This window comes from Metopolophium dirhodum, chromosome 5 (genome assembly GCF_019925205.1).
Source record: "Metopolophium dirhodum isolate CAU chromosome 5, ASM1992520v1, whole genome shotgun sequence".
Taxonomy (NCBI): domain Eukaryota; kingdom Metazoa; phylum Arthropoda; class Insecta; order Hemiptera; family Aphididae; genus Metopolophium; species Metopolophium dirhodum.
In genome coordinates this window covers 9,719,448-9,735,956 of record NC_083564.1, presented here as the reverse complement: position 1 = coordinate 9,735,956, position 16,509 = coordinate 9,719,448, and the positions used below count along the sequence as shown (strand labels likewise).

The window sequence follows — 16,509 nt, the reverse complement described above, 5'->3', positions numbered from 1 at the left end:
GACAGAAGGACGATAGTCGATATCGTCGATTTGATCTTTGACAACCTGGCGCAAGCCGTGTCCGAAAAAGGGAACACTGTACTTCAATACGAGGGAAAGGAATAGTAACGATCGACGACGTCACGGTCGCTGTGGATAACGTAACCATATTGGTTTAAAAGTTGAGTTGTAGTCAGTTCTTAGGCATAAATATACACGATGACGGAAACACGGGGTTAGTGGTACGTGAAAGTGCACTTGGGGGTGTTCAGCGAAAGTCGCCAAGATGTCAACGCACGGTCTCCGGCCACCGGTGGTGGCACAACGGGAACGCAGATGCCACACCCTTGAGGTCACGAAGTTGGGAGCATGCTGTACCGTCATGATTTTTCATCGCTCATCGGCATTTACCTTTGTATCAAATTGTATGGATGATCTATAGAGTCGGTCCTTTGTAAAGTATAAATAATTTTTAGAAATAAACTGTTTGTATCTTATCTAATATTAAAATATATTATAAAACTTTTTAATTTCTTCCCCTTCGCTTGTTTCAATCGGTTTCTGAAAAACGCGTCCACGTTATAATAATTTTATTTTAATAAAATCTTTATTTTTGTACACTTTTATTACAGTATGACAATAATGACGAGAGAGTTATTATTTTTTTAAATATATTCAGTGAGATAGACGAGTTATACGAATAATTTACTATTAATCTTTTCGTCACTTTACACCCCATCGAACACGGCAATTGTTCAGTTATATATATATATATATTTTTTTTTTTATTAAACGAATATAAACATTTTTATACTAAAATGTCTGCATAACATCTTTGATCCCACTTTTAACGTCACGCTATTCCTGACGACACACATCATTGAATGTTTTAAATTAATGAACATTTCAATTTTCCCAATATTATGATATAAATTTAGCAAGACATTTGCTTAAGAAATTCATTAACTATTTTACTAAATAGTAACTGTTATAATGGGCTTATGTTATTATGAATTAATCTAAGTAATATCTAAGTAACCCGTATCTCAACTTCTGTAATAGTAGACAATGATATAATGCAAATAAGATGTGTATTATAATATTATTATGTGTGTAGTAAAATTATCAAACACAATATGCATATTATTATATCACTTTTAGTTCAATTTATTTAAAGTCTTAATTAATACAGATAATAATCAAAGTCTAAATCAAGATCTAAAATTAGTCTAAACCGAATAATTAAAATGGATAGATGTGGATTTGCTTTGACTTGTATGTTTGCTCTTAGATAGACATGATAAGCATTTTATCCCTGATCGCCAAACTAATTAATCAAATAATATAACTTTGGACGTCACAGAAATTAGATAGTTCACCTTTTGCCTTCTTATTCGTAATAGTTAATTAATTATGGTTATACTGGTACCACAACTACAAAATAAAATAGTATAATTTATTATAGTATAATTATTTTTGATTTAGAATTCTTTACAATAATTACTTGGACTCCTATACAAGTACAAGACATTTTCAATATACAATGAATGATGATCTTTTTTTTATCTTTTTCGTGACAACACAAATTGAAGATTTCAAGATCAAAATAATTCCACGATAGCAGTAAGTATGTTGTAATATTATATTATGGTCCCTTTGTATCGCTTGTCAATTCAAATTTTCATTATTGTTATTATTATTTTTTTTTTTTTTGAATAAACTAATTTATCAAAAACATATTCAATTCAAGATTTTTCGACGAAATTTGTTATAATTGTAACATATTAATCAGGTTGTAAATAATTGTTGTTAGCGTGGGTACTTGCGTAGTTATTATTAATTTGACGTAAGTGACTCGTAAACTATGCGTAACAACGACGAGTATCTTACGTTAGTGGCTCATTCCGCAGACAATGGAACCTTCAGCGCAGAAGTGTCTGAGATTCATGTTTGTTATTCGGATGTAAACTACAATACTTAGACAATCCGAACATACTTCTGAAAGCATGTAATATAGTACATTGATCTATACGTCATATTGTGGTTTATTTTTTATGACCGTTTTGACGAGTTAATGTTATAATATTATATTACATAATATCACAATTATTCAAAGTTTAGTGGTCATATTAACTTCCTGCGTGTACCAATGTACTCATGCCTGTATATTAATAAAGTATAATATTATTATGAACGAAAAATACTTTTCTAACGTGGGTAGATATAATTGCCTATTAGTTGACTATATCAAATCGATAAAATAAATCAACAATTAAAAATGCCCGCGTAATAAATATGAAATTTAAATTAAAAAATTAAAACGAATATTTTAAAAACTCAATTTCTCGAGTGTCGATTAAATTGAGTTTTAATGTTTTTATGTATACAATATATAATATTAAAAGAGCCCTTTATATCATAAAATAGTAGGTACCTACTCATAATAATGCGTTCGGGTTCATAACGTATGTGTTTAACAACTGTAATAATTAGCGTGCCGTTCCACTGTGTATTTCAAACGGTGCGGACGAGTATTGATAATAATTATTATTCGATGATATTATAATAATATAATAATAAAGTCGTAAAAAACTTTAATGAACGCGCTAAAATCGTGTTGTTCGATTTATGTGCATTAAAATATACACACAAGCAATTAATGTAAACAATGCTGTGCAAACATTTAGAGTTCGGAATATAATGGTTCGAGATGAAATTCGAGTTAAACGTGAACAAAATACGTGGTGTTCGAATTAAATAATAATAATATGATAGTGCGTGACGTTCAAGACAATATTCTAAGCCATTTTAATCATAACATGATACATTCCACACAGGTGTACCTACCTAATAAAAATGTGTACATTTTAGATATAAAATGTGTCATGTTTTATTTAAAACGAAAATAAACCGATTACATTTACAAACATTTAAATGCATATAAATAAATACAATAGGTAATATTTATATTTATAATATTATGGTTTAAATTTTTGTAAAAATGTTTTTTTTTTCATTTTCATTTATATTTTAGTACCTACATTTTTTTTTTAACAAATAGCTAAAGTATTAAATTTATTTATTTTTCTATTATAACTTTTCGCAGTCGTGTTATTATTATTGAACACAAATAACTCTGGTCCGATTATTGACATAAAATGATGTTAATAATATGCATAAGCCATAAAAACGATTTGTCGTCTAGACGTTGTATAAACAACATTAAAAGTAAAAACACATTTTAAATGTTAGTAATATATTTATGTAGCCTGAGTTAATATAATGATATATTTATTTTTATATGAAATATACAATCTGTACCCTGGGGGCACAGTATGAATATGGGCTAAAATTACGTGAACATGAAGGAGATTGTTGGAAGAAGCCACACAGTAGTGACACTTCCTATTGACTTGAGATATTATGATATTCGATTTAAAAATATGTATTATGTTAAATATTTAAAACAGAACATTCCTTATGTGTTCCATGGTCAAAGAATTACTTAAGACACTGGACAATTTATTTTATTTCACTGTCTCAATTTCAATATTTTATTAATATATAAGCTCTTATCATAATATTTAAAAACAGTTGAATCGTCGACGGTGTTATTGAATATAATTCGTTTTTGGTGTGTGTCCTCGTGTTTGTTATATTAACATTTTATTCATTGATTAATGAATTTAAATTTCAAATTTATGGATAATAACTTCTTACAAAATCGATTTTAAATTAATAAATAATTAAAAATCATTGTTATAAATTATTTGTTTTTTTTTATAAATAATGATTATTATAAATACTGTAAAAATTAGTATGGCCATTATATTATTATAAATCACGGGTAATATGATATTTTCAACATCATTAACCTTCATTAAATACGATACATCAACATAGGTATTCACATTTTGTTAAAAATATAAATAAAAACCTAATTAATAAATTATACAACAATAATAATATTAGTTAAATCATATTTCTATTGTAACCAAATGCAAAATCGCATAATATTATAGGTACCACATTATATAATATTTATATGATTTAATAGTCAAGTTTTTGAATATAATTGGCAAAAATGTATTTATTTTCAAAACCTTAAATATATTATGTAATATGTTTTTTTAACAATGCTATTATGTATACAACAATAACATAATATGCATAATTCAATATACCTATTTATCTCGAACTAGGAGTATTTATTCAATACATTTTTTAACACGTGTCATTGGAATATTTTTGAGAAATCAGAAATCAACTTGAAACAATTTGCAGCATACTTACTTACAGTTATACAAAAATACGACTGTTGTATGAATATATTCGTTTCAAAAAAGTTATTCTTATAATTTTGTCAGTATTAGTTAAATGCTTTAATGCTAACTAAAGATTTATAATATAAAGGCTTCCCGGATGTTTCAGAACTTCATAGTTCATAAGTATCTATAATAATTATGAGATACCTAACTTCTACTTGTTATAATTTCAAGTTCCAAAAATACTATTATGGTATTTTTTAGAGTACGTATAGGTAGACATTATATTCCCATATCAGATATTATATAGATTAAATTCGTAAACCTACAATTCAAATTTTATTATTTTAAAAACAAGTCGTTTTTATCATTCAACTTTTTGTTCTTAGAATATCGTATAATATTATATTTACGTGTTTTCTTATAAAAATAAAGACATAAACTTTATACTATTATAAAGTGATAGTGCATTTTTTATAGCGGTAACCCTTTTTCGATAGAAGGTGTCGATAAAAAAAAAAAAAAAAATTATAAGCGCCTTATAACTTCTGATACTATAAAATACGTCTTATTTTTTATTATAATATTTTAAAGCTTAGTCTCACTTCCCGCTAATGTACGTATAAGACTAAAAAAACAGTAGTATAGAGCCTTGCTAAAATAAAAAAAAAATAGATACTACCTACCTAAAAATTACCTGGCCGAGAACACTGCTTAGTGCCTGCCCACAGACACAACCTCCTGCTAATAACAATTTATCAAATTTACTCATTGTACTTATATTTTATTGTATATATTTTAAATCATTTTTAGTAAAACATAAAAAAAATAAAAATATATTATTTTGAATCAGAATATAATATACAAATATAATAATCTTATTACAATATACTACCTACTTAAAAAATCCACGGTAATAAGGACTATCATTTATATTATGTACTTATAAGGATTTTTGAGTTAACTATTTATTGTTAAAAACTGTAACCATAGATACTGTACACTTGGTTTTTTTTTTCAAATGTAACTCTGTATTATAGTCAATATGAAAAAAAAACTCGACATGCTTAAAATATGTTAAAATTTCCTGATAAAAAGTGATTAATTACTCGCAAAAAAATCTAAACTAAATCGTTTTATATTTTTTATTTTTAAATAATAATATTATATTTGCAACAAAATTACTTGCAAAAAGTTGTTTAGACTTAAGCTGTTGTGAATGCTGAGTCTGAGGTTGTATTGCAATTATTAACGTACGTGTAATTCATATTAAGTACCTTACATGTACAGGTACAACTGTATAGTTTATACAAACATTGCATTTTCTAAATAATTTCTATGCCAGTTGATTACATTGAAATTATATTTAATTTGTATCCACATCGAGTCTTGTTGCGGTATTGAGAGTCTTTACAGAATAATTATAATTTATACAATTACACTTGCATTTATCGCTGATCGTTTCCCGCTAAGTCATAGGTGCATAGTATCATTAGTGTTAATTCAAAATTGAACTACCGGCAGTCACTAGAGGGAACCTAAACATTTTTATATAATTACGATATCGCGATAAACGATAGTATCGATAGTAGTTGCAGATAATCACACTAAATAATAATTCTTTCATAAAAATATTGCCCATCAGCGTTTTAATCGATTTAATATTATTTAGTGTAAATGTTTTTTTTTATAAATGTTAAATAAATTCATGTGATTTAAATATATTTTGACATAATACTATGTATACTGGTAATGTAACACGGCATACGTCGCATTAAACGTATGATTGGTCAATATTGTAATGGTTAAAATAGCACTTAAAACCGCAAAATGCCGATGGCATTTAATGGCAATAATAAGTTCAATATGTTTTTTTGATTATTGTGATAAACACATACCTATTATTACGACAGCTAACTTTTTTTTTTTGGTATAAAATACGAATCAACATTTTCAAATTATAACGTTTCATAGATTATACATTTTTTTTTTTTTGGTAAACGGTTTTCAGACATAATGCCTAATGCCATTTTGAATTCAAATGTCATAAAAAATAAAAAAATAACTTATGTTTTCATGTCCTATACAACACATTATAATATGTCGAATTACATTTCAATTTATCATTGTGTTTAGCTTTGATTCTGCTGTCTGTGATATCGTATTCACGAGTAAAAGTAAAAAAAAAAATTATATATAAATAAATAATGATGATCCCGGGTTTAACATTTCACGGCCATTATTACCACCAAACACATTTCAAAAAATACCCTCAGTTATAAGCCAACGCAATTCGAAAACGCTCCCCGCCGATAAGTGTAATATGTTTATTGACTTACCATAATATAATACAAAATGTACGGTGAAATATGACATGTTTACGGTCACATGATATAATATTTATATTATAATATTATTTAACGGGCATTGAGTTTCATGACAATAAATAAAATTTTGATCGGGAATCGTACGTAATAATTGTTGAATACTGGTCATACAATGTGTCCCGAGGCGGAGTGTGGTTTGAGATATAGGTACGACGTATATTACCATTTACCACGTTAGTGTTTTCTTCGAAGCCGTTTGCAAACATTTTAATATTTAACAGGAACACGCGGTGCAGTTTATGGTCGGACAAACAGGACGCAAAACAACCGTATACAATGTTAGCGAAACATTATTATTATGATATTATGATGACAATATTATGCTCACGCGAGTGCAAAATTTCAACGAGATCCATTAAAAATCAGCGAAAAAGGCGATATCGAAAATAATATATAAGTTGTTCAAAATCAAAAACCTATATATATAATATATAACAACTTACAAAGTCATGATTCTCATTGGTATTCATAAATTATTTACGACGATAAAAAAACCATATAGACTGTCTTTATTTTATAACCAGTGCCGGTCATTGCCTTTATTGGATACACACGAGCTTTTTTGAGTAGTTGTGTAGAACATATTAATATTTCGAATAAACGTATTGTTGTGGATAACAAATTGGGATGGGCTTTTGAAGAGGACTCAAAAAGATATTTTTCAATAATAATCATATAATATTTCTTTGAACTGCACTGTAAAGAAAAAATAAATATCAAAACATTGTGTAGATACTACAAAATTATAATAATAAAAAGGGGTAATAATTGCATTATCTAGTGTAACGCAAACATTAGCATGGAAATTGAAATAAATTCGTATGAGACATGATTTATTTATATTGTTACAATTAAGTGTTTTTTTATAAAATTCACAGTGAGTGTTTTCATCAGTTACCGTATCAGATACAGAGAAACATTTAAGCAGTCTTTTTTACCTTGCAGATGAGTTCATTGATTTAACCTCAAAAGTAGGCTGATGAGAAAAGAAAGATTATAATTTCTTCTGAGAACATTCGATTTGAACATAGGGTGTTTTCATAACCCTTTGATACTTGTATACTTACAGTAAGCATATCATTTTAAATAAAAACGTGTTTAACTTAATTTAAACATTTGCATATAATGACACAATTAGTTTGTGATAATTTAAAACTAAACTTTTCTAAATTAAACAGTTTATTTTATATTCCTATATTATAATTACACATGGTATGAAATTAAAATCTGAAAAAAAATATTTATAATATCACAGTTATAGTAAAAAACAATTCTAGAAAGCGTGCTGAATTCCCGTTTTTTATACGTATCTGAACACAGCAGAATAAACTATAATTCCACGTACAAATTAATTATATGATTTGGTAACCTTTTTACCTTTGTGATATTTTGGTACCAGTGTTTTTAATATTGGCCAACTTCTTATATAGTATGTTAATAAATAACTAACTGTCTATATTCAACACTCGGATGTTTAAATTTTTAAATATTGGTTCGTATGAATTCACATTGAATAGATGCGTTGTAAAATCTCAATACAAACAATCATCGTAACTATGCACAGTCTCCTAACAAGTCCAAGCACTATAAATAAATAACTCAGTATCAACAATCGTGATTCTGTACTGGTAACTAACGGACGGGTGGACACAGCGGGGATATAAGATGTTCTAAACTAGTGTTTAGAAATCTAAAAAAGTCTGTAAAAATATTTTCGTATAAAGATCGACAGTAATGACGTAAACGCATGTATATTTAGCTTTTTACTGTATATTATTACAAATTTAAAAACTATTGGATTATTGTTTTAAACGACTGTGAAAAAAAAACAAAACTTATATCACATACAAATGTGGCGAGATCGAGACGAAAAACGATATAGAGGATGAGTGGGTGAGAGGGAGAGTGTAAGGGAGAGAGAGATAGATGTCTAAATTAATGTATTTTAATGAGAAAAATCTTTCTCGGAACTGTTTTGAAATTTTAAGAACAAGGCGGTTGCTATATGTACAGCGTGAGATCGGTGACATCAGACGGGCGAACGAAAATGCCGGGAATATTTTTAGTGAGAGTTTTGGGTGAATTAATAATAATATATTCCACTGGAAGTTGCAGAACTTTGGAATACTCTTTTGCGAAAACGTTACACGACCTGTTTTTCTGACGTTTATAGCAGCCTGGGCCATTGTAGACGGAGCGAGCCCAATTGTCTCGTGACTGTGAGTCCATGTACACAGCACACACACACACACACACACACACACACGCACATCTGTCATGAACTTATGGATGCTCAAGACATATCTGAGAGTCTATTTAAAACGTTTCATCTACGACAAAGTCGACAAAAGACAAATACTTGACGCGCGACAAACATTCACAATGACAACCGCTACACGACTTAAGCACATAATAATATTCTCGCGTGTATTTCAATATCAGCATAATGATAATAATAATAAATTTCGGTTGAATGAAATGAGAAATAATTAATAAAACGAAACGGAGCAGTGGTGCGTTTCGTATATTATTTTTGAAAAAAAAAAGAACATCGACAGAATATTATGTTTTAAAAATGATTATTATTGTGTTCTCGAGGTTATATATTTTATAAAGTAAAAGTAATACATACATACAATATCATACACAAGTTTGATATAATTTTAAGTAATAGAGCATAAAAACAAAGACGAGTTATTTATTCCATACATTTTAATTATTTGTAAAAACTGAAAACGATATGAAAAATTGTAATTTTTTCGAGCTAAATTAAGCAAAATTATTATTAATTTGTTAACTTTGTAAATCTATATTCTATGTACACAACTTCGTCCGTTAGTTTCGTATTAATTTTACAATCGTAATTTTTTTTTTTCTATAAATAATATAATATTTCCCTTGGTCTTCATTATGTAATACTATAGTGTGTACAAATACGTAGTAGGTATATCTTCCTGATTAATTCTTGTGAAATTTGATTTTCAAATGTTGGTTTTTCAATACCGATTTCTTAGAAAATCTAATAACTCATTCTACATCCTAAGGATAATAATTTAAAAAAAACTCGTTTCCTGTAAAATGTAAACTGTTGGATCTTTTTATTTCCATATCGATTTGTTATTAATTTGAATTTCCATGTAATCATAGTTAGTTTTTAGTTTTTAATTTATTATTTTACTCCAAAAATTCAATTTAATATATAATTAATAATGATATAAAACACTTTGACGAATAAACATATTAATAAATACAGTTCGTATGATGTGTACATAACATTTTTAACATTTAGATATTGCCCATATTAATATTTAATTATTTTTATTTTAAAACAACTCTCAAAAACCCATCGTGACCATCAGAAGTGATTGGTTTTACTTTTTTAACAGTCCTGCAAATTAACAGAAAATATCCGTTACAAAAAATGCTTGCAGTTTTATTGAAACTATTTTACAGTTAATATTACAGTTTATCGGTAGCATTTTACAAAATAAAATACATTTATCAAAATTGATTTTTTAAAATATCTCATATTAATTCTAATTTTGTTAGACCTATAATATGGTAACATGTTTAGATGCTTCTTCTACATCATTCTACTCAATACACTGATTGGTGATAATTTACTAAACGGTATATAAAAAAAAATACCTACTTTGTTATCACTTATCTGCGACTCTGTCATTACGTTTTCTTTTGAGTTGATCTTATAGTGATAATAATATCTTTGATTATAAACGTACTAGTTATGTGCATTTTATCAAAGGCGAGGTCGTGCTCATCTAGTGAAAATTCACTTTTATTTTTAGCTTTTTATTAAGTTTTTTTACTTCGAAATAACGAGACTATAATATTGCGTTAACGGTAATGGAAATTTCTCGTGGAATTGAAAAACTTCGTGAGGTCAACTTTTTCAAGTTGGCGAGTTTATATGTTGTCACTACCGGATCGTATGCGAAAATGAAAAAAAAATTGCATATGATATATTGTACATGCACCGACTGGAATAATATTACACTGCCACCGAATTAGCAAAACAATTATTATAATAATTCGAGTATAATAACGTGCGATTTGGCTTTGATTTAATTTTAGGCTCTGAACGGAATGCAAAGCGATACATTTATACATGTTTTTATATTTTATTTTTTTGTGTCTGTAGAAAAAAATAGTCTGATCATCAACTCCTTTGGAGGGTTCTGGTTTCTAGTTGGATATAGTTGTTACTTTTGAGAGGTCGAAGTCGAAAATATTCTCATTAGGTACCTAAATACTCTTTAATTGGGGGGAAAAAAAAATACGAATATTTTTACAAATTGTAATATTATTATTAAAATATTTATTTGGTACTATAATTACCAAAAAGTTGGACTTCCTATCTTCGAAATGTTCTTAAAATGTCGATAAAAAAATGTTTCTAGGTCAAAAAGCTTGAACATTTAATATAAGATTCCTCACATTAGTCGTTAAAACTGGAATTAAAAAAAAAAAAGCTGACCGTAATTGCACAATTTTAGGATACATTTTTTTGGTACGTCTGAATTTGACGAAATTGGATTTTTACGCGTAAATATAACGATTTCTTGTCTGACGATTTTCTCGTAGGCCACGTAGGTGTACAGACCTTCTCCACTCGGAATTGTTTTTCGTTTACGCAAGGATTTATCTGTTTATTCAAATTTAACACGTCATATACATTACACGGTGACTTAGTCAACGACTAGGTACTTGACGCACCCATACAGAACGCTGTGAAGCAGAGCTGTTACGTACCTCTTTTTTTAAACGTTATTGTTACGTCGTTGATAGTAATTGTGTGCGATTAAAACGCGTTTTTGTCCGGCGGCGTTTGTCTCCGTTTGTTGTGCCGGCGCGTTGAGTGCGAATAACAACGCAGCTTGCAATCGTAGTGCACTCCTACGGTTTTCGGATTGAATTTCGAACAATTACCGCACGTTTTGAAGAAAACGATCTCCATTTCACCTGTTGCGAACTGTACAGTATACTATACAGTGACGCTTAATACACACGAGACCGCGGCGGCGGTGTCCATTACATTCGGTCCTCTCTCTCTCTCTCTCAATCTATCTCACTCTTTGAAGCGTCCGTCTAAATGTCAAAACGGCCGTGTAATCCCCGTGAAATTTGGCAGAAAAAAACAAAAAGAAGAAGAGAAGAACGAGAGAGAGAGAGACATAGACGGAGAGAGACAAAGGCAGGGAGAAAAAAAGAGGCAGAGATAATTGAAGGGGTGAAAAAAGGTACATCGCCAAGCGGTCGGGTCGGGGGGAGGGTACACGAGCGCGGAATAGGGGTGTGCGTTGCGGAAATGGCGCCGGCGCTGGCGATTTGGCGGCATTCGCGAAACGTCAGCACCGACCACGCTGCAGTATAGTCGCCGTCGGTCGTGTCAGCGGATGCCCACTAAAGCGGCAATACCGTTTGTCGAACGATATATTATCGAATTGTATCGTAAAATCGGAAATAACATCGCGGTAGACCTGACGCGGAATAAAAAAAAATTTTAACATTTATTTTTATCATTATTTTTTTTTTTCTAAAACGTACGTATTGTAATATTATTACCATTGTGATTACGATATCACGTTATTATTATTATTATTAATATTATACTATTGTATAGTTTTTCTGTCGATCGAACGAGACAACAATATTATAATACAGATAAACGCAACAAAATTATACATGATACGCGATCGTCGTCGGCTGTGGGGGTTTGGGGAAAATAATTTCGCATCGAACGTCCTCGGTACTTTGCGAAATCTGTTTTAACTTGCGGTGGTAGTGGCTGAGGTAAACACGATGACAGTGTTAAAAGCGTATCGAGTGAAAGGTGTCCCCTTGTGAAAAATCTAGTGGACAATCCATTTTGCTCAGGTAATAATTTTCTTTTTTGTTGGAATAGAAAAAATAACTACGTTCCGAGTGCATTTAAAAGTTCGCGTTTGATTTTGAAAACTTGAATGTGCTGATATAAATTCATACATTAAATGTATTTTTGTTTTATAAGCACATAAATATTAATTGTATTTTTGTTGACTCTATAATCCTGCGCGTTACGCAGTTAAATGTGAATTATTAACATTATATTTTTTTTTAACCCTTTAGGATTCGAATATAATCATATTTAGTGAGTATTTTAAACAATATTTTGACGATAATTCATAAGCTTATAGCACACATAGAGATATATAATATATATATATGTAAATATATTTAAAATATTATGCAAAATATAGTAAAGTAATAAATTATAGTGTCTGAGTATAACACGAAAACTTAAACAATTCTTAAAAAGATCAACAGTTAAAATATATACGATACTTATAAGAGTTTAAATTTTGTAGTAAATGTGTAAAAAAATTTAAAATACTTGATTGATATTTTTTTTCCTATAAATTAATAACACAAAAAAACATCCTTCTTTATATATTTAATCGTATAACCTATGATTAATATACTATATATATATATAAGCTTGATATATTATATAAATAATTTCTGTTTGAGTACATACAACGTTCATGATTTTAGATTATGTACAATAGTGTATTATTACTATTATCTTATCAGTTTAAATTTGTTTTACATAAACATAATTAATCATCGTTTAGGTTAGAGTTGTGATAAAATTAGAAACAACAGTTTTTAACTTCTGTTTGAATTGATAACTAAATAAATAATAACCAATCTTAAACTTCTAGTATCACTTATATTTAGCGATTAGTTAATTTTTTTTTAACTTTTAAGAGGAAATCATAACTCAAGCACGTTTAATAATCATTAATCAAATAATATAATTTAACTATAATAAAATATGTTTCACCGTTTTGTTAGGTTTAGTTATTAAGTCTAAAAATATTGTTAACTGAATTAATAATTAAACGTAGGTACGTAATTGTTTATTACAGTAAAAATGCATTTTATGATAACTCCAACTTTTGATTTAAAATTAATAGTTTAATGAAAAAAAATCTTATTTCAGACCACTTATTATGCTATACGGCACCATAAATTATAATAATTATCATTACAATATAAGATTATATACGAATCACAATATAGTTGTATAACACACGACGTAAATAGAATATGAAGTTATAAATATAAATCAATATTTAATAAAAAAATATCTTCTCAAGATTCTTTAAGCTCACTCATTGTAGATTTAGATTCATGAATAATATTACTTATTACAGTATTTAGCTAAGAATAAAATATTATAATACCTAATAATATTTTTAAAACTTTTTTTTTCATCTCATGAATTTTACTTTATTTTTTTTTCTAGAATTGTATATTTTATTATTTAAGATTTAAAACATAGAGAGAATACTATTGATTTTATATTGATGTGTTTTATTTAAAAAAAAAAACACTTTATAAGGTAATAAAAATGTTCTATAAAATACATATTATGGAATGTCCAACTGGAAATTTAATGCAGATGTTTTTCTGGGATAGTTAAATTGCATAATTTACCATAATATCCTCAGAAGTAGCAATAAAATTCAAAAAGAAGAACGTTGAAATCTTTGACAAATAAATTGCTTAGGTACCTATATATTTTGTGTTAATTATGATAAAATATAAATACATATTATAAATATATATATAGTCTTCTTTCATAATTTTAGTTAATATACCTACCTAAATTTGGTATCTAAGGCCAATAAAAATAATTAATTATAAGAAGATAGCATAACAATAATGGGATTCCTGTGTATTTTCTGTCGAAAATGATTTATATTAATGTTAACAAGGAGTTGGGTCAATGTGTGTGTTAAAATATGATGGGTCATTATAATATTTAGAAAACAATTTCGAACACCGTTCATCCACACACGTCTATCAAAACGTGTTCAACATTTTTTTCAATAATATCTCTACCTACTAATGTTTGTCGTAATAACGATTGTGCCGCAAAATGATTTCCAATTAAAACAGTAATAATATATATTAACATTATAGTTCCAACACAAGATACCATAACGTACCGTTTTCTTACGTATAATATATAAAACTTGTTTACATATTATTATATTCATTACTTGTTTTGGAGTTATTCGAAAGATTTACTTAGGTAGTAAAATACTTATAACTTTAAAAATCTCTTTTCAAAAGTACCAGCCATATGTGTTCAATTTCCCATCTGTTGATGTGCAAAGCATGAAACTTTTCGAGCTTTTATATTAGGTGTAGCTACTGTAGCTACCCAAAAAGATTAAACGGGTAACAAAAAGTACATCAGTACAAAACCAATAGATCTTTGCTCCGCATAGGATCTAAAATATATTCACAAATACGGAGGTCACTCTACTTGTTATGTTTCGTGTACTATTCATGAAAGCACCGAGGGACAAATTCGGGCGAGTTCGTTATTTCAAAAATTTGTTTTCGTATTTATCCATTTTTGATTTTTGTCATTGAATTCCGAAAATGTCAGTCTTATAGATATTATGACAAAAAAAAAAATGTCAACTTCAATAGGTTTGCAACACGATGTGAAAAACCAATAATCAAATAATATTATTTATGCGTTAGTTTTGAAACGTACCTAATTTATTTTCATTTCAATTTTCGGTAGAATTTCAATCATCAGTTAAACGACATAGTTTTTACAAAAATATTCATACCTACTAAATAATATTTAAGTAATAAGACAAAAATATTCATAATCGAGTATAACTTGGATTACCTAATTCTTATTATATGACGACTGATTGACATATCGTTGTGTTTATATTATGTATATTGTATTACGTTCAATACTTACATAATTTTATCATGACGTGATCTTTAGGTTGCTGTAAGTTTATCTGTGATTCCGAACGGAGCAGATGAGCCGTTTTATTTTAGATCGATGTGTTTCTCCTTCAGAAACATTTTCATAAGGAGACTTCTCACGAGGAGAAGAACGAACACAATTATTTATACTTTATGTATACGTTTCGAGAACATAATAATTTCAAATATAGATATAAAAAATGCGGTTATTGTTGAGTGTGAATTATTGTGAATGTCTTACGTATAAAACGGCCATACTATATTGTCATCAAGTGCCCTTAGTATCCATATATAGACAGTATTCCGTTTAGTGTTTACATCATAGGTATACTCTTTTTTAGATGTTTGTATGTACATGACGTATATAGGTAGGTATGATTCTTCGATTAACCTATAGATACCAACTCGTCTGTTGTCGTTGTCAATAATTAAAATTCACTACAGAATTTAATTTTGATAGTACATTCCCATGATACCATATACACCGTACTATTAAACGTTCTAACTTTGGCTACCGTAGTTAAGTTATGTTATAGGCTGCAATAGGTACCTATTTGATAGTTGATTAAAATGTTTGTGGAAATGAGCTGCAGTGCCGGCGGTGCACTCTCGGTTGCAGACGGAAATAACAGTGAACGGTTCGGTGAAAAAATAATTTTTCTTGAGTGGGGCTTACGTCATTTGAGTTACCCGGTAGCCGGTGTCTGGTATACCGACTGGATTTACGGCAAACCGCGGTGGCCTCTTGAAATATTACTTACTGCGAAACGTGAAAATACCGCATTGTTCGGTGGTCTTCGAACGTATTTGACTTGCAGGAGGCTACGTGGTTTCTGCGTACACACACAGTAATGCCGAGTAGTTTTCACGTGAATTTTGTGGGGCTAAATGCGTAGGTATAGTTATACACTGTGGTATAATGCGTAAGTAACTGCGTAGGTAACTGTGTCAGCCGACTCCATCCGGGCGAATTGGATGTAAAAAAATTAATTTACAAAAACTGAAAAGATGGCGCCACGACATATTGTATGTGTTTCGCCGTTTAGTTTTTCGGTTGAGTCGGTCTAACCTAT

At 28.9% G+C, this 16,509-nt stretch overlaps 1 protein-coding gene across 4 annotated transcripts in view; it reads left to right on the top strand.

Annotated features, from left to right (window-relative positions):
* Nucleotides 1-16,509, top strand: part of LOC132944692 (collagen alpha-1(XVIII) chain) — a 246,168-nt gene that overhangs the window by 60,836 nt on the left and 168,823 nt on the right. The window contains exon 1 of one of the 4 annotated variants that reach the window (XM_061014170.1): nucleotides 11,668-12,192. The exons of 2 other annotated variants lie outside the window; for them this stretch is intronic. The gene's annotated coding sequence lies outside the window, so the exon portion shown is untranslated. Of the gene's footprint in view, nucleotides 1-11,667; nucleotides 12,527-16,509 lie in introns of those variants that run through there. One more of the 4 variants, XM_061014168.1, reaches the window with a different exon arrangement.